Source organism: Erinaceus europaeus, chromosome 5, assembly GCF_950295315.1.
Source record: "Erinaceus europaeus chromosome 5, mEriEur2.1, whole genome shotgun sequence".
Taxonomy (NCBI): Eukaryota; Metazoa; Chordata; class Mammalia; order Eulipotyphla; family Erinaceidae; genus Erinaceus; species Erinaceus europaeus.
Genome location: NC_080166.1, coordinates 92,879,347 through 92,899,521, shown reverse-complemented (window position 1 = coordinate 92,899,521; position 20,175 = coordinate 92,879,347). Strand labels below are relative to the sequence as shown.

Below are 20,175 nucleotides of genomic sequence, written 5' to 3'. Positions count from 1 at the left end.
CTTCTCTCTTTCTGAAAAAAAGAGCAGAGCTGTCTTGAAGCAGTGACACTGAGGCCTTTATCCTCAAACAACAATATGGGTGGCTTTTTCTCTTCCTAATAAAATTATATATTTCTGAATAAAAAGATATTACTTTATATGCTTATAACCTTTTATTTCCTTAGTGTTTAGCATAGCACTCTTTCACCTAGGTTTACTGAGACATAACTTTGTTGCAATTAATACTTACTGAGTGCCTAGTAGGTGAATTTTGGTAGTTATGCACAGCCATTATAATCAAGATGTAGAATATTTTGATACTATAAAAATCCCCATTATGCATAATTGAAGTCTATCCTCTTCCTTTAATACCTAGCTCCAGTTGATTATGAATATCTTTCTAGAATGATTGTTTTTCTTTTTCTAGTATTTCTATTAGTAGAATCAGATAGTTTATAGTGTTCTGCATTTGGCTACTTTTACTTTGCATATTTGGGAGATTTATCCATGGTATTCATGTTTAAATTAACTTCATGCATGAAGTCTACTTTATTCTGAATATGAATATATCACATTTTGTATATTTATTCACGAATAAATGGACATTTTGATTGCTTCCAGCTTTGGGATATTGCAAAAATACCTATTATGCATATTCATATACAAGAATATTCTGTTCTATTTTTCTGGCCCTTACTTTACTCTGTATAGTAATTTCTCTCCCACTGGAAGTCAGACTGAGTCATACCTTATATAAAATACTGAATCCCTAGGCTCCACGATACTTTTGGGGCTCAAAATACCCTGTACTGTCTGTCCTCATGTTTGTCTGTATTTCAGTTTAATCATATATAACTCTCTGACAACTTACTTTTCTCATAGGGAATTCCTGCCCTTCAACCAGCAGTCATGCAGAAAAGCCTTCTCTGGACAGTAGTCATATCTTTCTATTAAGCGTTCACAGTACATTTACATATTTTAGTTAATATATATGTGAAACATTCAACAAACTGTTACTTAGTATGTGTCAAACACATTTAATATTTGTAAAAATACTATGAAACACTAAAAAATTTCATTTTACCTATCAGTGAATTGAGAACAGAGGACATATTCAGTAAGTGGAAGAACGGCTGAATCTCAGCCATTAGAATGTAGTCCATTCTTTTAGCCATTTCATTTATGCTATCTCTGTCCCTTAATAACATTTCTCAAAGTCATAATATACATTTATGTGTGTGATTGTGAATACCTATTTTCCTACTACAAAGAAAATATTTATTTTACACTTTGCTAATGTAGATAAATATAGCCAGTAATAAAACAATAACAACAATCAAATAAACTTAATACCAAACTTTTTAATGACATCACTCTGCATTTTGGATATTATCTTCCTCTCAAATGTGTGGATTTATATATATCCACAAAGGAATGTATTCACTGTCACTGGGTCAAGATTTCCTTTAGATAGACAGAAGCACCGCAATGGAGGGATAGCTCACAGCATCAGAACTTCCTCTGAGGGAGTTGGGCAGTAGCACAGAGGGTTAAGCACACGTTGTGTGAAGCACAAGGACCGGCATAAGGATCCAGGTTCAAGCCCTCAGCTCCCTACCTGCAGGGGAATCCTTTCACAGGTGGTGAAGCAGGTCTGCAGGTGTCTATCTTTCTCTCCCCCCTCTGTCTTCCCCTCCTCTCTCCATTTCTCTCTGTCCTGTCTAACAACGACAACAACAATAATAACTATAACAACTATAAAAACAACAAGGGTAACAACAGGGAAAATAAATAAATACAAATTTTTAAAAAAGAAAAAAAAAACTTCCTCTGGTGTTGTGACACTTTCTCATGGTCATGGTACTGGAGTTTGACCCTGGACTGTGTGAATGACAACACAAGCACTTTACCCAATGAGCTATCTCCTACCCCTTAGATTATTTTAAAAATTTATTGAATGAACATTGAACAGAGGTATTTGAAGTAGGTAATGGCTGTTTTCATGACCTTACAACTTAAAAAATTAAAGATATAAAGTAGAGAGCTCAGAATTTCAGAAATGTTATGGGAGGCATTCATCTTTCATTCATGTTGAAAGTTTCATGAACCAGAAAGTTTCACGAGGTTTCATTTCCCTTCCTCCAATTAATTATGAATTCAAACTACTTGTCAAGCTAAAGCCAAGGGATAGGAAAAGATGACTTTTTCTGATTATAATGTTACACCAAATTTTAGAAATGTAGATTATTAATAATCGATCACTGCTAAATATACCAGGAAATAAAAAAACAAAATAAAAAATTTGTTGCATAAGCCTTTAAAATGTGTATGTATATATATGTATAAACAATACATATAATATATGCCAAAATTAGGGATATATAAATACACATGTATGTAGACATGCTCTTTTTCTTAATATTTATTTATTTATTCCCTTTTGTTGCCATTGTTGTTTTATTGTTGTAGTTATTATTGTTGTCATTGTTGGATAAGACAGAGAGAAATGGAGAGGAGGTGGACATGCTCTTAATGCTAGCATGTTACATTAACTGTTTTCTTGTTAACATCATCACATGTAAGAAGCATATTCCAAGCTTGGGATCCATGATTGCTCAACAAATTGTTTGGCTTCGTATGTTAACTCTCTTTTCAATCACCAGGTTCCAGATGCCACCAGGATGCTGGCCAGGCTTCCCTGGATTGAAGACCCCACCAATGTGTCCTGGAGCTCAGCTTCCCCAGAGACACACCTTACTAGGGAAAGAGAGAGGCAGACTGGGAGTATGGACCGACCAGTCAACGCCCATGTTCAGCGGGGAAGCAGTTACAGAAGCCAGACCTTCTACCTTCTGCAACCCTCAACGACCCTGGGTCCATGCTCCCAGAGGGCTAGAGAATGGGAAAGCTATCATGGGAAGGGGTGGGTTAAGGGGATTGGGTGGTGGGAACTGTGTGGAGTTGTACCCCTCCTACCTTATGGTTTTGTTTGTTAATCCTTTCATAAATAAAAAATTTTTTTAAAAAAAAGCATATTTCAGTATTACTATTTTTCAAGAACATATTTTATGCTTGAATAATATTAACCCCATAGAAAAGTGACTTGTATTCTATTTTTTTATAAATAGTGTTTGCTAACATACAAATCACAATTCATGTCTCTGAAATATTATCCCAATATGATCTTCCCACAGTGGAGAGATTAGTTCTTGCTTGTTTCACCAGAAAGAAGAAATGATAATTATATGACATGATAGAGGTATTTTCTAAAGCTAAGTTAGTAAATGGCAATCATATTGCACTAAGTATATTGAATGGCATTGCAAAATTTAAACTTGCATACTATACAGAAAGTACTCCTTTATTAATGTTAATCTCTTCCTCTCTCCGGTTTCCTTCTTAATCACCTCTATCTCATTTGTAGTAGTCTTGTTTGTCTTTCACTCCTCTTTAAAAATGAGATATACCAGGTAGCTGTTCATTTTGGTTCTACTATTGCCACCATCTCTAATCCTATTATGAATGACTTAATTTTATTATCTTTTTTTGTTGAAAAAATCTTATCTCTAACATGTAGCCCATTAAATATACTCCTTTATTGTTCCACATAAAGGCATTTAAAGGTACATTTCAGAGGAAAAGATTCTAAATGAAAAGTTTTAAAAGGAATTAAGTTAATATTAATATTCTATAGCAATAAATATATTTTCTTAGGTACATAGTAACTCGGGAATAACTATTATTTGCTTTGCCTCAAAGATAACTTGAAGACAGTTTTAAGTCAACCAAAAATTGATAATTAAAAATTTCTGAGCAAACAAGTTTGATTATAAAACTGAAAAAATATTATACAAAAATGAGAAGGGAGAGAGTGTGAAGTATCCCCACTGCAGGAGGGGAGTGAATCCTTACGCCAGTCCTTGCACACAGTTATAGAATCAGCCTGTACAGGTGACCTTGGAAGAATTACTACAGTTTCCGATGAAGGGGATAGGGACACAAAAGTCTGGTGGTGGGAGGCTGGTTGTGATAGGTAGGTAGATAGATAGATAGATAGATAGATAGATAGATAGATAGATAGATAGATAGATGATAGATAGATAGATAGATAGATAGATAGATAGATAGATAGATAGATAGATAGATAGATAGGGTTAGTTTTCTTTTGGTTTTGCATTCACTGAAGATTACCAAGGAAAATCCTGGGTAGATGGCCTTGACAGCAGACAGGGCTTGTTAGCAACCCTGACAACTTAGGCAGTCTTAAAGCATCTGACACATACATAAAGTCACGATATTTTCTTCACCATTTGTACAGAATTTTGCCCTCAAAAAAATACATTTGGTGCTGAAAAGCCCCACTGGGAGCACTTTGCAGTATACCAGCACTGACTGATGAGCCCCAAAGCCAGTGCTCATTGCAAAGCTGAATATGTTGTTCTGCACCTCATTTCCCAGCCTGCCAGGCAGAATGCGATGTCCTGGATGAGAGCTGGCACTATGGGATGGTCGTAAAGTTTCATTTTCTTTGTAAAATGAGACCAGAGAACCATTCTATTTGGCTTCAAGAGGCAGTGTTTTTAACTATTCTGTGGAAAAGGAAGAACTGTTGAAATTGTTAAAGTATTCTGTTTTCACAGCTCTGAATTTTAATTTTGTGCTTCCTGTAACCTTGAGTGTACTCATTGCTTTGACTGATATTAAAGTCATTGTATACTCAATATGAAGACCATCCCTCTTTTCCAGCCCTGGTGGAGAAGAGAGTAAAGGAGGCTTCTTTGATAGTCAATCCCTGGAGAAGTATGTCTCCTAGCACCTTAACATCCCTTCAGTTTCCTTTTCTATGCTCCTACTGATTGAGGTGTGTCTCTTCTTCCCTATGAAGACCTGCCAGGAAATTAAATGTGTTTATATGACCATTTGTTCACTGATCTTTTTGAAAATACCTTTTTATTAGTGATTTAATAATGATTAACAGGACTGTGGGGTAAGAGGGGTACAATTCCATATAATACCCACCACCAGAGTTCTGTATCCAATCCCCCTCCATTGGAAGTTTACCTGTTCTTTATTTGTTTGGGAACTTGGACCACAGATCATTATGGGGTGCAGAAGATGGAAGGTCTGGATTCTATAACTGCTTCTCCACTTTTATGACACTGTGTTCATAACTTCTTATCTAGCTTATGGCCTGGTTCTGAAACTGCCCTTGGCCTTTAAAAGACTCCAATACCTCCTATTTGACAATGTGATTTCTTCCCTTTGTACACCTGCAGCTCTTCTGATATGTATTTTAGAAATAATCTATTTATTTTATAATTAGATTCCTGGTTTGCATTAAATAAAAATGCCAGAATTTGTTGGATCATGCAAGCAGTGTTAATTGAATTCAGGGACATTGAGAAGCAAAATTTACATGCTGTTAAAATCCTCTTTATGGGTTTCTCTTTTGATTCTCTTTGGGGAGAGCTCTAACTGCCATGTTTTTTGTTGCAGAACAACTTTTCCATATTGTGTGAAAGTTGACTAACAATTCTTTTTAATCTCTAGTCCTCCAGATCAGTACCTTGTATAATAGGTATACATAGTCCCAAGATGTAGTAGAATGCAATAAAATATGTGTCTTCCATTCTTAAGGACATAGATTCAATCCCCTGTACTACATCAGAATGCCATATAACAAACACCAAGGACAAGAATGAATAGAACTCCAAGGACAGTGGAGCAGCACTTTCTTATGTCTCAATTTCTTCGGTCTCTCAAAAAGTAGAGGATAAAAATTGGGCAAATAAGGTGATTCAGAATTATTGAGCATGCATGAAGCCTTGTGTTCATTTTCAGGCACCACATTAAAAATCATAGGGGAAGAAGGGTGTTCTGATTTATATCATATGTCTCTCCTGGGTAGGCCCTAACCTACCTACCTGTGCCTGGTGAACTGAAATATCAGGATTAGGATTAAATGCTAATGAGGGAAGGACATGTTATATCACTTAACAACGTAATTTTCAGGAAAGAGTAGAGCATTATTCACTCTAGTAGTAGACTGAGAAGAGAGTGACTTTTTTCCTAATGTACATATGGAAACTGAAGTTACGATACGCTACATCATCTTTCGTATCACTGAGAACTATAATGTTAGCTATTCTAGTTTACTGATTCTGATGTCTGGATCATCTTGAAGAAGACATAATTCTTTTTTCTCTTGATAATGGGTAACATTTTTCATACCTATACTTAGTGAACATTGTGTTAGACTCTGTATTCTATTGTATTATTCTGAAGAGTATATTGATTTTATTGTTTGATCAGGTTATTAAGTGCATGATCTATATCTGCAAATCTTGTGCATCAGGCAGCTTTATCAGCCTACTTGTTTTTGACTTTTATTTGACTTTCTTATACTGCATTATTATAGGACTAGCTAGAGATCTGGGCATAATTTATAAATGAAATCTGTGATTCTCTTATTCTAGCTCTTTTGAAGTTTCTCCCTCTTACTTTCTTTAAAAATATATATATATATATATATTTATTATTGGATGGAGACAGAGAGAAATTGATAGGGGAGTGGAACATAGAGAGAGAAACATAGAGACACCTGCAACCATCCTTCACCGCTCAAGAAGCAATCCTAACGGTGGGGACCAGGGGCTTGAACCCAGGTCCTTGCACACTATAATGTGTACACTTAAACAGGTCCACCACCACCTGCCCCCTCGCTTACTTTCCAATAACTGTAGTTATCTATCCCAATTTCTAGCCTCAGGTTCTTTATATCAATTAGAATCTGACTTTCCTATAAGGATTTTAGCTGTTTTTCATCAAAGATAAAACTTGTTAGTTTGCATTTAAATTACATTCTCAGATTGATTAATCATGAAAGAGTTTGAGCATCATGCCTTTACACATGTAAAAAGGTATTTTTTTTTTTCCAAAACAGTGAAATGGAGGGGGACAGGGATTTAGACTGTGATCACCGGTTTGTATGACCTTAGGAAAACTACTTATTTTCTCTCTGATGTTTCTTACTAAGAACACAAAATCTATCTTATTTTTTTCACTTCTTAAGTCTGTACAATTTCTTAGCTTTATAATTTTGAAGGGAGGATGACTTAGAGAAATAGGACATTTTTCCTTCTCTTATTCCCTTTTATAAATTGCTATATTGAGGTACAGTTGACATACAATAAATTGCATAGATTTAAATGAGAGAATTTTATATGTTTTGAATTATATCTTCTTGTGTGAACCTATCACCAAAAGCAGGATAGTGAACATATCAGTTATCCCCAAACTTAACTTGTGCCTCCTTGTTATCTCTTCTCTCTTCACCTACTTCTTCTCAGGAAGATAAAACTGTCAATCTTAGTTTAGTCTCTATAAATTGATGTATAGTGGTATCACTTTGTGATTTTGATTTGTACTACTCTAATAAAAATTATATTGTTTTTTATGGGTTTATTTGCCACTCATGTATGGTCTTCAGTTTTCTTTCAAATATATACACATTTATTTTTTGAAATATTTATTTTTCTATTATTGAATTTTCAGAGACATGACCATATCCTATATGTAAGTCTTTTATCAGATATTTGCTTTGCAGTAATTTTTCTCTATTACTTATCTCTTTTTTTTTTTTTGCCTTTTAATCATATATTTAAAATGACTAGAGAGGCAGAGAGAAAGACCATAGTACTGAAGCGTTTTTTCAGTACAGCAGGGGCCAGGTTTGAACCTAGGTTGTGCACATGACAATGCAGCACATTATTTTACTGACTCTAACCCATCTTTTTTTTTTAATTTTCATGATTTTATTTAATCTTCAAAACAGTTCTATAAAATGGGTGCTATTGTTAATCCCATTTTTTGCAGGGGAAGAAACTGAGACTCAGAGAGTTTAATTAAGATGACATAGCTGCGTGGCCCAGGAGGTGGAGCAGTGGATAAAACATTGGACTCTCAAACATGAAGTTCTGAGTTCGATCCCTGACAGCACATGTACCAGACTGGTGTCTGTTTTTTTTCTCTCTCTCTCTCTTTCTCATTAATAAATAAAAATTTTTAAAAAAAAAGATGACATAGCTAGAAAGGGGCAGAGGCAGAATTCAGCCTAGCTCCTTCTGATTTCCAAACCCTAGTAATAAATAAACAAAACTGTTTACTGTTACAGAAATTTATACATATCTTATTGCAAAACACATTTATATACTGGGAAATGCTCTTTAATACTATTTTACAGTTTTCCAATGACTAGAGGTTTTGTTTTACTCTTCTGTAAAACAGAACAAGAACAGACACATGAACAACAATAAGCAATCTTCTAAAAAGGCTGTCTGCTCCCAGACATTCTCGTTTTCTGCTATGCCAGTCAGGCAGGTAAAAGAGGAAACTGATGAAGCTCATTGTTTGCTTATTGTAAAAGAAAAGTTGCCTGAGAAATGTTTCTTTTTTTTTTTAAGAGCCATCTAACTTATCTTTTTAAAAATTTTTAAAATTTCTTTATTGGGGGATTAATGGTTTAGAGTTAATAGTAAATACAATAGTTGGTACATGCATAACATTTCCCAGTTTTCCACATAACAATACAGCCCCCACTAGGTCCTCCTCTGCCATCATGTTCCAGGGCCAGAACCTTCCCCAATCCCACTCCAGAGTCTTTTTGGTGAAATATACCAACTCCAGTCCAAGTTCAGCTTAGTAATAATTTCCCTTCTGATCTTGTTTTTCAACATCTGCCTATGAGTAAGATCATCCCATATTCATTCTTCTGTTTCTGACTTATTTCATTTAACATGATTCTTTCAAACTCCATCCTAGATGGGCTGTAAACAGTGAAATTACCATGTTTAATACCTGAGTATTAAAATTGTATTGTATATATATACCACAACTTTCTCAGCCACTCATCTGTTGCTGGACACCTGGGTTACTTCCAGGTTTTGGCTATTACGAATTGTGCTGCTATGAACATAGGTATACACAAATCTTTTTTGGATAGATATGTTTGGTTCCTTAAGATATATCCCTGAGAGGAAATGTAAGGTCATAGGGAAGCTTCACTTCTAGCCTTCTGAGAAGTCTCCAGACTTCTTTCCACAGGGATTGGACCAATTAACATTCCTACTCGCAGTGCAAGAGGGTTCCTTTGTCCCCACAACCTCTCCAGCATGTGTTGCTGCTACCTTTTCTAATGTATGACATTCTCACAGGAGTGAAGTAGTATCTCACTGTTGTCTTCCTAACCCATCTTTTAAAGAATAGAAGTTATGTGAATTTCTGACCAGCATAAGTATGAGATACCATAAAATTATGTTGGTTTTAAGCTACTAAGTTCTAGGGTAGTTCATCAGATAGCAGTGTAGAATTAGAACACTCACCATGGGATTTTTAATCTTTTAAATTTTTTAGTCTTTAAAAGAAGGAATGAAGAAATAGGGAAGAGACATGGAATAAGGTAGCAAAGACAATAAATAGTTCAGCTTCTTGCCTCACATAGTGACTATGTTTTTTCTCCTTTAGGAAGTTAAATTTCATTCTATGGTTTCTGAATTCTATAGTTTCAGGTACTGATAAAAGACAGAGGTTTAAGTTATTTCTCTGTAGAAAGCCATCTATTTTAGAAAACAGAGCCATTTTAGAAAACAGAAATAAGAGGGTATATTTCTTGAGACACTTCTGAAGTTGGTGAGTCTATGGCAAAGACGGCATGGTAGTAAGGACTCCAGCAAAATTTTGAAGTAGCTACATATTCCTTCAATACTCCTGGAGCTCTGTGCTCCAACTGATTCCCCTTTCTTCCTAGTGTTAGTCACTATCTCCTTTGTTTGCTATCTTTTATTTGTTAAAGTTAATTTTTAAGGAAAAACTCAGATTTTTATCATGTATTCTAATTCTTATATGTGCAAAATTTTGTACAAAATTTATATGTGCAAAGATTCGTACTCTTATGAACAATGCCATGGAATAGTACTCATTTATTCACCCATCCATCCAATTCTGGTTTTATTCACTTATAATTACAAGTATTGCTGTATACTTTTGTGTATCTGTTTCTAAAGAGAGATGAGGAATACATCTCAGAACTTTGCAAGGAGTATCCTTCCCTCTCTGGTCAGCTAAGGGTATTAAAGTAAACTCAGGACTTCCTCCTGACATATATATTTTATTTTTATTTTATTTATTTTATTTTTTTTTTATTGCTGGGGCTCTGTGCCTGCACTATAAGTACACTGCTCCTGACAGCCATTTTTTTCTTTCTATTTTTCATTAGCTAAAAACAGAGAATTTGAGGGGATGAGGAGATAAGAGAGGGGGATAAAAAGCTAGACATCTGTAGACCTGCTTCATGGCTCCTGAAGCAGACCCCCTGCAGGTGAAGAGCAGGGGCTGGAACCCTGGTCTTTGCGCTTGTTAATACATGTGCTTAACCAGGTGCACCACCATCTGGCCCCCTGATATATCTTTTTACTCATCTGGGCGGAATTGTATATTATTTGCAATGAACCTATAGTACTTTTGAAAGACCAGGTAAGGGTGGTTTGCATAATGGTTATGTAAAGACTTTCATGCCTGAGGTACTCTGGCTCCAAATTCAATCCCCAGCACTGTTGCCAGAATTGAGGAGTGTACTGATATTTTTCTCTGTTGTTTTCTCTATATCTTTCTCATTAAAATTAAATAAATAAAATGTTTTTGTTTCTGTTTTGTTTTGTTTTAAAGGAAAGCAAGCCCAGCTGAAGCTGTGAGCAACAAGATTTCTTCCACTTCAGAAACAGACATCTCAGTTAACTCTTGCTGCAAACTACCCTGTGTTCTTCCAGACAACAAGATGGAGAGGTAATGTTAACTTTCTACATAAACAGCATTCTCAGACAGAAGTTGATGGAGAGTTGCTTTTCTCAGTGTACATGCCTTTGGCACCTCAGAATGATAGGTTAGAGAGTCTTGAAATAGCTCTCTCCTTTTCTGAGTATGAAATTGGAAGAGGACTATTTTGACATGACTTCCTGCACTAAGTGGTACCTGAATATGTCTAGGCACCATGTAATTAGAGATCTGCTTGGTGTATACAATAGGATATGAGTTATCGAGACTTAGGACAAATTAATGTAGGAAAGATCAATAAAATATTAATGGAAAAGGCATGGTTAGCAGTTATTAGCAAAGTTCCTTTTATTTCGAAATAACATTATAAAGAAGCAACATCACTAAAACTGAAGATATCTAAGTAGAACAAAATTCAGGCAGCTTCTCTGAAGCTGCAGGGTCACATATGATGACAAGTTGTTCCAAAAACCCAAATAGACTACAGCTATCAAATGTCAGATTTTTCCTGTTAGCAGAAGCTGGTTTGTGTTATAGTTAGTGTTTTTTTGTTTGCAGTTATTTTGGGGTAATAAAATAAAAAACAGTAGGTATAACAGGTGAATTCTTTAAAGATTATGAAATGTTTTAATATGTTTACATACAATTGTAATTACTTATGGGCTTTTTAATAATAAAAGTAATACAGATTCCTTGTTAGGACCCTTGAAGATACAGATAGGCACAAAGCATCAGTGAAATTTCAACTATTAACATTTATCATAGTTTTTCATCTTTTTATTTTATATATTTGCCTTAATTATATAAAGAATACAAATAGAAAGATGTAGTACAAAAAGAGAAAAAAAGTTTCAACACAATCACTATCAAGTATTTGCTGTCAAACTGTACTTTTTTCTGTCTATGTATTCACCAAGAAGAAGTTATATTTTACCATCTGCTATTGGTATGATAATATACAAATTAAATTAAATTAAATTAAATTAAATACTATTTTGACCCAGGAAATCACACAGTGGTAGAGCATAAGATATGCATGCTTGAGATTCCAGATTCAATCCATGGCACCAAATGTGCCATAGCTAAGTGGTGTGTGTGTGTGCATATGTACATATGCATACGTGTTTTAAGAAATGCTAGTAAAGGGAGTCAGGCGGTAGCGGAGCAGGTTAAGAGCACATGGCACAAAGCGCAAGGACTGGTGTAAAGATCCTGGTTCCAGCCCCTGGCTCCCCATCTGCAGGGGGGTTGCTTCACAAGCGGTGAAGTAGGTCTACAGGTGTCTTTCTCTCCCCCATCTGTCTCCCCTCCTCTCTAAATTTCTCTTTGTCCTATCCAACATTAGTGGCAACAATAACAACAAGGGCAACAAAATGGGGGGGGAAATGGCCTCCAGGAGCAGTGGATTCATAGTGCAGATACCAAGCCCCGGCAATAATCCTGGAGGCAAAAAAAGAAGTGCTAGTAGATAACCCACTCAGTAGAGCATGTGCCTTACCTTATGGGAGGTCCTGGATTCAAACCCTCAACCAGATGGAGCACTATGAACAATTTAGAGGCACTCTCTGCATAGTAGAGTCTTGCTATAGTGTTACTACTCTTTGTTTCTCTGCCTTTCTCTCTCTCTTTGAATAAAAAAATAGTAATAAAACAATTGAGTCTAGGATATTATTTAGGGATATTATGAATTTTGAGACCTCTGAATTCATTTCCCAGTACCACATTATTTTTCCCCCCAGAGCTGGGCCTTGTATATACATGATTCAGTGCTGTGGACCGCTTTTCCATCCAGTTCAAGAGGGAGAAACTGCAACTATAAGTAGTCCAGAGATTCTGTTTTAAAATTTTTCATTAGTGATGTAATAATGATTAACAAGATTATAATATAACCAGGGTACAAATCCACAAAGTTCCCAACATCAGAGTTCTGTTTCCTATCTCCTCTACTGGAAGCTTCCCTATTTTTATCTCTCTCTGGGAGTATGGACCAAAATTATTTATGCAATGCAGAAAGTGAAAGGTCTGGCTGCTTTTCTTCTTTTTCTAGCTGTTGTTGGTACCAACCAATTTTGAGGTTTCTATCCTGTGGGTTAGAATGCCAAAGTGCAGGTGCTTACCACTTGGAAGCCCATATTCAAGAAATAAAACATTTGTGAGAGGGAAATAGGTTTCTGCACATGCTAGAACCCTTAGAAAATGGCAGACTCACATTACCAAAAATCATCTTGCTCTCAAGCTGGGATTTCAGGGACTTAGAAGGATAAAAGCGAACTTGAGAAAGAGGTAGCATACTGGTAAGGGTGAAGGGGTCCCATTGCAGGGTTATCTCTATGGTACTAGTGGTCAAAGTGCTACATTTGGCCCTCTAACTTGCTAATGACATGTTTAAATTTAATATTAACTATTGTGCAGTGCTTTCATCTGGAGATTTCGTGCCATGTATCAGAGTCCTCCCTAAAGGACATTTCCTATTTGGTCACTTTCCATCTGTAACTGGCCTCTGGTTTATCTGAAGCAGTGCAATAAGGGCTGGGCTTGAACTTGGGGCATGCACACAGCAAGACAACACACTGTCCAAGTGAGCTATTTTGCAAGCCTTAGAATCTTGAGATGACACTAGCATGAATCCAGTATAAGGAAACCACTAGGCTAATTTATGTCCTCTCTTCAATTATTGTAGGAACCAGCTCTCACATCATTCACAAAGTTTCATATTGTTGCTATTCTTCTTTACAATAAATCCAGTTTTTTTATATAGATGGCTCCAAACTCGACATTGAAAATAAGATCAGCAATGATATGAGTGAGTAATATCCCGATTTACTCTATAGGCACATGTAAAGCTAATTGTGGTAACTATCACAAGGATGCCATCTTGTTTAATCAGTAATATCTACTATAAGGTTAATCAGCTTATTAGATACATATAAGAAATTTCATATATGTACTAGTGTGACGAACAAACTGTCTCCTTTGCAGCACAGCTGTGTGTCTAGCAGCTCAAACAGGGGACTAGGAATGGATATTTGTGTTCTGCAGCAGCCTATGAGCCTAGACAAACCATCCTGTCTGGATCCCTGTTCTGACCTCTGGCAACCACTTACAGTGTCAAGTTTTTCTCCTTTGTTCTCTTGCTGACATCTCAGCAATAGAAATCACCAAACATACTGACTCACCTGAGCCCTTGCTCCCACTATGACTTGTATTCAGTCACTCTCTCTTGAGGTTGGCTCTGATGCAGGGCTTTATAATTTCCCTCTAGTCTCTCAGTACTTGTCCTAAATGTTTTTATCCCCCCCCACCCCCCACGATTCAAAGTAACCCTAGAAAAGAATATTTCTGAGCCAAAAGAAAAAAAAAAGGAAGCCTACACCTTTGCTAACAATAGTCTCTTTTTCTATGATCTTAAGTTCCTTCTCTGGAAAGTTTCTCCATTCTCCAGAACAGTAGGAAGAGACAAAAGTGTGCAGTTGATATGCAAAGACTATGCTTAGCATTCAAATTGTGCTACCCCAGCAAAAATGCTTATCTCAGCACTTTTAATCCATGAACTCTTTCCTATTTCAATACTTGTGGTCCTACTTTTACTTGCTACTAGGGAAAAAAACGGAAATACAGTGTAAAGAAAATGAAACAGTGGTCCAAGACCTAAAGGCACTTAGGAGACTTTAGAAGAGATAGCATTTAGAGTTTTAATAATCTCATCTCTAAAACCTATAATACCTGTTCTGTTGGTCCCAAAGGTCTGTTGCAAATTAGATGACACATGGGAATATATGATTGGAAAATTGTGTAGGGATAATTGCTTCTTTAATGATATTGAACTTACAGACAGTCACATGCACAGATACAGTTAATACATTTTTGATCAAAAATATGTACTTGGATGGCCATTACCCAAAGAAAGATGCAAAAGTTATTATACTGTAGAAAGATCTTTCATGCTCCTTTGTGATTATTAATCCACACAATGTCCCTGACTGCCACAAAGGAAACTGGTATTCTGATTTCTGTAACTCTAGATTAATTTTCCTTGCCCTTGAATTTCAAATGAATGGGAACATACAAATGTGCTTTTTATCTCACTGTTTTCTCTTCCTTAATGTCAGTGGGATGCATCCATGTTTTCTGTATCATTGCTTTTTATTGCTAAGGAGTATTTCATTGCATGAATAAATTATATTTTGTTTGTCCATATTCCTGTTGTGGATATCTAGGTTATGTCCAATTTTAATTATTATAAAAAAAACTACCAAGAACATATTTGTGCAGGTTATTTTATAGTTATCTTTTTCATTTTCCTTGGCATATACTCATTATAGAATTCTTGGTCATGGAGCAGACAGAAGTTTATTTTTATAAAAAACTATTAAATTGCTTTTCAAGGTAGTTTTGTGGTAAGTCCTAATGTTCCACTTCCATGTAAATCTTTTTGACTCCTTAGTTAATTAATTTTTAAAGATTTTTTCTTTTTAAAATTTTTATTATCTTTATTTATTTATTGGATAGGGACAGCCAGAAATTGAGAGGAAGGGATGATAGAGAGGGAGAAAGAGAGAAATACCTGTAGACTTACTTCACCACTTATGAAGCTTTCACCTGCAGATGGGGACCAGGAGCTTGAACCTGGATCCTTGTAAACTGTAACATCTGCTCTCAACCAAGTGTGCCACCACTGGACTTTTGTGTTCCTATCCCCTCCACTGGAAACTGTAGTAATTCTTCCAAGGTCACCTGTACAGGCTAATTCTATAACTGCATATATATATTATATATTTTATATATTATATACATTTTTAATTTTTTAAAAATATTAATTAATATTGGATAGAGACAGAGAAATTAGGAGGGAAGAAGGAGAGATAAAGAGGGAGAGAGAGAGATATACCTGCAATACTGTCTCACCACTTGGGAAGCTTCCCCTTTGCAGGTAGATACCAGGGGCTTGAACCTGGGTTCTTGTGCATTGTAATGTATATGCTTAACCAGGTGCATCACTGCCTGGCACCTGTGACTCTTTAATTTCAAAAGTTTCAGTTTTCTTGATGAATTAATTTGCATTTTCCTAATAAGCAATGATACTAATTATCATGCACGTGTAAGTCATTTGTGTGTGTGTTCATTGGTAAAGTGTCAATATCTTTTCTTTAGTACAATGTCAACTGTTTAAAAAATAATAACATTAATGGGTGCTAGAAGACCTATTTGTTTCCATCCTGATAACTAAAAGTTCTTTCCTTATTTGTGGAACTAGAGTCTCATGCATGGGATTTCATGACTCCTGAGATGACATTTTTATTCTTTTAACTTCAGACAGAGACAGAGAATGAGAAACATCTAGAGCCTCACTGGAGCTTCCCCTGATGCCATGGCACCCCCATGTAGTGTAGGGGCACAAATCTAGGTGGGGCATACTGGGTGAGCTATCACTCAGCTCACTACAAATACCTCTAAGTATATTTATTTATTTATTTATTTAGCAATGCAAAAGAACAAACTGAAGAACAGAACTCTAAATCTAATAGCTAGTGTTTCCGTGAACTCTAATGTTAATACAAGTTACCTTAATTTCTTTTAAATATGTATGTTATGGTTCAATAGGCCTGTATTATTGGTCAGGATTCTGAATATCTAATAAGATGTTTTAAGATGTCAATCCCTACCTGGTCCAGTTACTACCTTTGAGTGACAAAGTAATGAATGCTTCTTTGATGATAGTGCTCTGGCAGTACTGAAATCTTGTATTTGTAAGTACATCTGTGTTTATGGGGCCGGGCAGTGGTGTACCGGGTTAAGCACATGTAGTAAGAAGTACAAAGATCAGCACAAGGATCAATACAAGGACCAGTGCAAGGATCCCGGTTGGAGCCCCTGCACTCTGCCTGCAGGGAGGTCAATTCACAAGCAGTGAAGCAGGACTGCAGGTGCCTGTCTTTCTCTCTCACTATCTTCTCCTTCTCTCTCAATTTCTCTCTTTCCTATCAAACGAAAAGTTAAACAAATCATCTGTTTTTGATAAAATTATAGCCTTAGAATATCATAGGTGAACAATGTCTACAGAGACAAGATTAAAAATAGTAGATTCTCTTATTACTAATTTCACTAGTTGAAGCAGTTTCCAACTCACATATTAAAAGCCTTTGTCATATAGCTTTGTTGTGCCCTTTCATTTTGACTCTGTCAGAAATCTGACATGCTTTGAAGCAAAAACTTGAAGAAAGCTTATGAATTTGGAACTCCCAGTACTTATTTCTTTCTCTGCATTTACCTGCATAGCATCCTGAAAGAATAAGACAGACACATGACTCCACTACTAGATTTCACAAGCCAACAATCAGAATACCACCAAATACTGGGTTGTCAGAAAAATCTTGATGCACTTTTGCATGTGTCATGGGGCCAGGCAGTAGCACACCCAGTTAAGCACATACATTATAGGGCTAAAGGACGCAATTTTATGCTCCTGGTCCCCACCTGCAGGGGGAAAGTTTCACAAGTGATGAAGCAGGACTGCAGATATCTCTGTTTCTTTCCTTCTCTATCTCACCCTCCCCTCTCAATTTTTCTCTGTATCCTATCCAGTAATAAATAAATAAGATTTAAAAAAGAAAATTATGTCATGACTTTTTGACTTTTTTATAAGGTTAATGGTTTACAATAGTTGTTTGCACATGGATACAATTTCTCATCTCACCAAGATTGGTGTCTGCAAAATACCATCACCCCCAAATTAAGTCCATCATTGTACACCAGGACCCAAAAGCCACCCCTCCCTCCCTCCCACCCACCTTCCTCTCCTTGTGCTTCTTCCCCAGAGTCCTTTGCTTTGGTGCAAGACACCAAACCAATCCAACTTTAACTTTATGATTCTCCTTTACATTCTTGTTTTTTAAGTTCTGCCCTTGGACTTTCCCAACCACATGATATATGAGAGATCCCGGTCAACTGTCCCATCCAACCCAGCCAAATTATTAACTTGTGTAGTAAAAGCTAAACAAATACTTGTTGTTTTAAGCTGGTAAGTTTTCAGGGTAGTTTATTGTACAGAATTATTGGGGCAGAAGATAATAATTTTCTTTTGATATCAAGAGATAGTGTATAAAGAGAGGTTGTAAAGATATCAATGGCAATACTCATTTAATTCTTTCTTATTACCTACCAGTGCCCTAGGATCCTTGGTTTTCTTTCCAGGTGTTATTTTAGTAAATTACCTTTGGTTACAAAAATTTCGTCTAGAGTCAGAAAAAAAAAAACCTAGTCTGAGACTTAGTTCAGGTCTTTGAATTTCTCTAGGTTTAATATTTTTTACTAGCACTACCAATGATATGAGGCAATTGAGAGAAGCATTCTGATAAATATTAGTACAGTAATACAAGTGATATCCGAGCCACAATATATGCTCAGTAAATGGTAAACAGTGTGAGAAATTAGCCATAACAATTTCAGGGTTAGTAAGACAGGATATGTTAATGATACCACCTATAAAATCTTTATTTGTTAATTAGAGGGCAAATATAATATACTTTCTAAACACTACTAAGAGCTAGGATTATGCTAGATTATCAAGGCAGATGAGGCAGAAATGATGAAAGTTGTATATCACAATTCCATTTTACCTAAGACACAAAGCAAAAAATAGACTGTTATAATGTACTACTCAATGTAATGCACTGAAGAAATATAACCTGACAGTAACTACAGGAGCAATTGATATTATCATTAATTCATATTAATTTTATCATTTAATCCATCTTTATCTCTGGCTCTTAATTGTCCAATAAATCATCTCAGTTTGTATTGAACTTAATTTATAAATTGAGATCACAATTATTTTACTTTGATTTTGTATAATATTTTAATTTTATTTATAAAAAATTCCAGAGTGATGACACATCAGTGAGCAAGATCATGTGTGAAAAAACTGAAAAAAATTATTTATTGGATTTTTGTTCTAGGCAGACTATGCCAACCAGATAGTGGCACTGAAGTTTTATTGAAGGGCCAAAATATTTTAATTTTATGAGTAATAATTTTATTTATAACATTACTTTTCTAAGCTGAGTCATAGTTGATAAATACTTATTTAAGAGACCTTACCTCTTTTCTTAAAAGTAAAATTTATATGTAATGTTATATTCTTGGCAGCTCTATCATTTACTGTGACTGCTTTCTTTAAGCAGAACCATGGTTTATTTCAGCTACAAAAAGGTATAAAGAATTTTCCATATAAAATGTTATTTAGAAAATTGTCCTTCAGCCATTTTCTAACTTTTTGTGTTTATTTGTTCATTTGTCAACAGTGATATCATTGGACTTCAGTGCCTGAAGAACTTCATCTCTGCTGGTAGTTATTTATGTTTTTCTTTTTGGAAATAGATAGGAGGAGAGAATGAAAAGAAATGAGAGAGAGAGAGAGAGAGAGGAGAGAGAGAGAGATGCCAGCACTTCTCCACTGCTTGTGAAGCTTTCTTCATTGCAGTCACCGCCATGTGCTGGTTGAGGTCTCCAGCTCAAGTCCGCATGCATGATGAAGTATATGCTCCACTGGGGGAGCCACCTCCAGGTGTCTAGCTTTCCTTTCTTTTACTTTTCTTTTATAAATTATTTTGAAATAGTATGAGAGTATCGAAATGTTAGAGGAACATTTCTACTCTTATTTACTTATTTTCTGTTTATAGAAACTGAGTATTTAAGAATATAGCTGGTTATAATTGTCATGAATTTTGTAACCATGAATTGATTAATATATTGTTAATTATTTTTAAAATGGCTTGATTTATTATAAATGAGACATTTTATGAATATATATATATATATATATATATATATATATATATATATATATGAGAGAGAGAGAAAACCAGAGAACTACTCTGGTACATGTAGCACCAGGGGTTGAACTGCAAACCTGTCAGGTTAGCAATTTCCTTGAACATCTATTTTTAAATATTTATGTATTTATTTTATGAGAGTAAGAGAGTGAAAGAGAACCAGAGCATTATTCTGGCATATGTTGTGCCAGGGATCAAGCTCGGGATCCCATGCTTGCAAGCCCTGCTCTCAGCCCACTGAGCCCCCCACCCCCACCCCCAGCCAGTGGATTGACAAATCTTTTTATAAACATCAGAATTCACACACATAATCATAATCAGACATATAGAGCCTATAAGATAGCTCACTTAGAATGACTCCATGACTCCACTCAGCTTTGAGATTGTCTTCCATCTCAGTGGGGGGAGCTTTGCTGCCATAGTGTCTTTCCCTCTCTCCCTCTCTCTCTGTTTTGTTTTGTTTTTTCCTTTTACCTGAAAATGCTGGCCTGGATCAGTGAAACCCTGGAATCAAGCAGAAAAAAAAAAAAGGGGGGGG

General features: G+C 35.7%; 1 long non-coding RNA gene across 1 annotated transcript in view; it reads left to right on the top strand.

Annotated features, from left to right (window-relative positions):
* Positions 1-20,172, top strand: part of LOC132538715 (uncharacterized) — a 496,566-nt gene extending 476,394 nt beyond the window's left edge. Inside the window, exons 2-4 of the long non-coding RNA XR_009550072.1 lie at positions 10,702-10,818; positions 19,107-19,150; positions 20,135-20,172. This is a non-coding gene — a long non-coding RNA (uncharacterized LOC132538715). The remainder of the gene's footprint in view (positions 1-10,701; positions 10,819-19,106; positions 19,151-20,134) is intronic.
* The last annotated feature ends 3 nt before the right edge of the window (positions 20,173-20,175 follow it).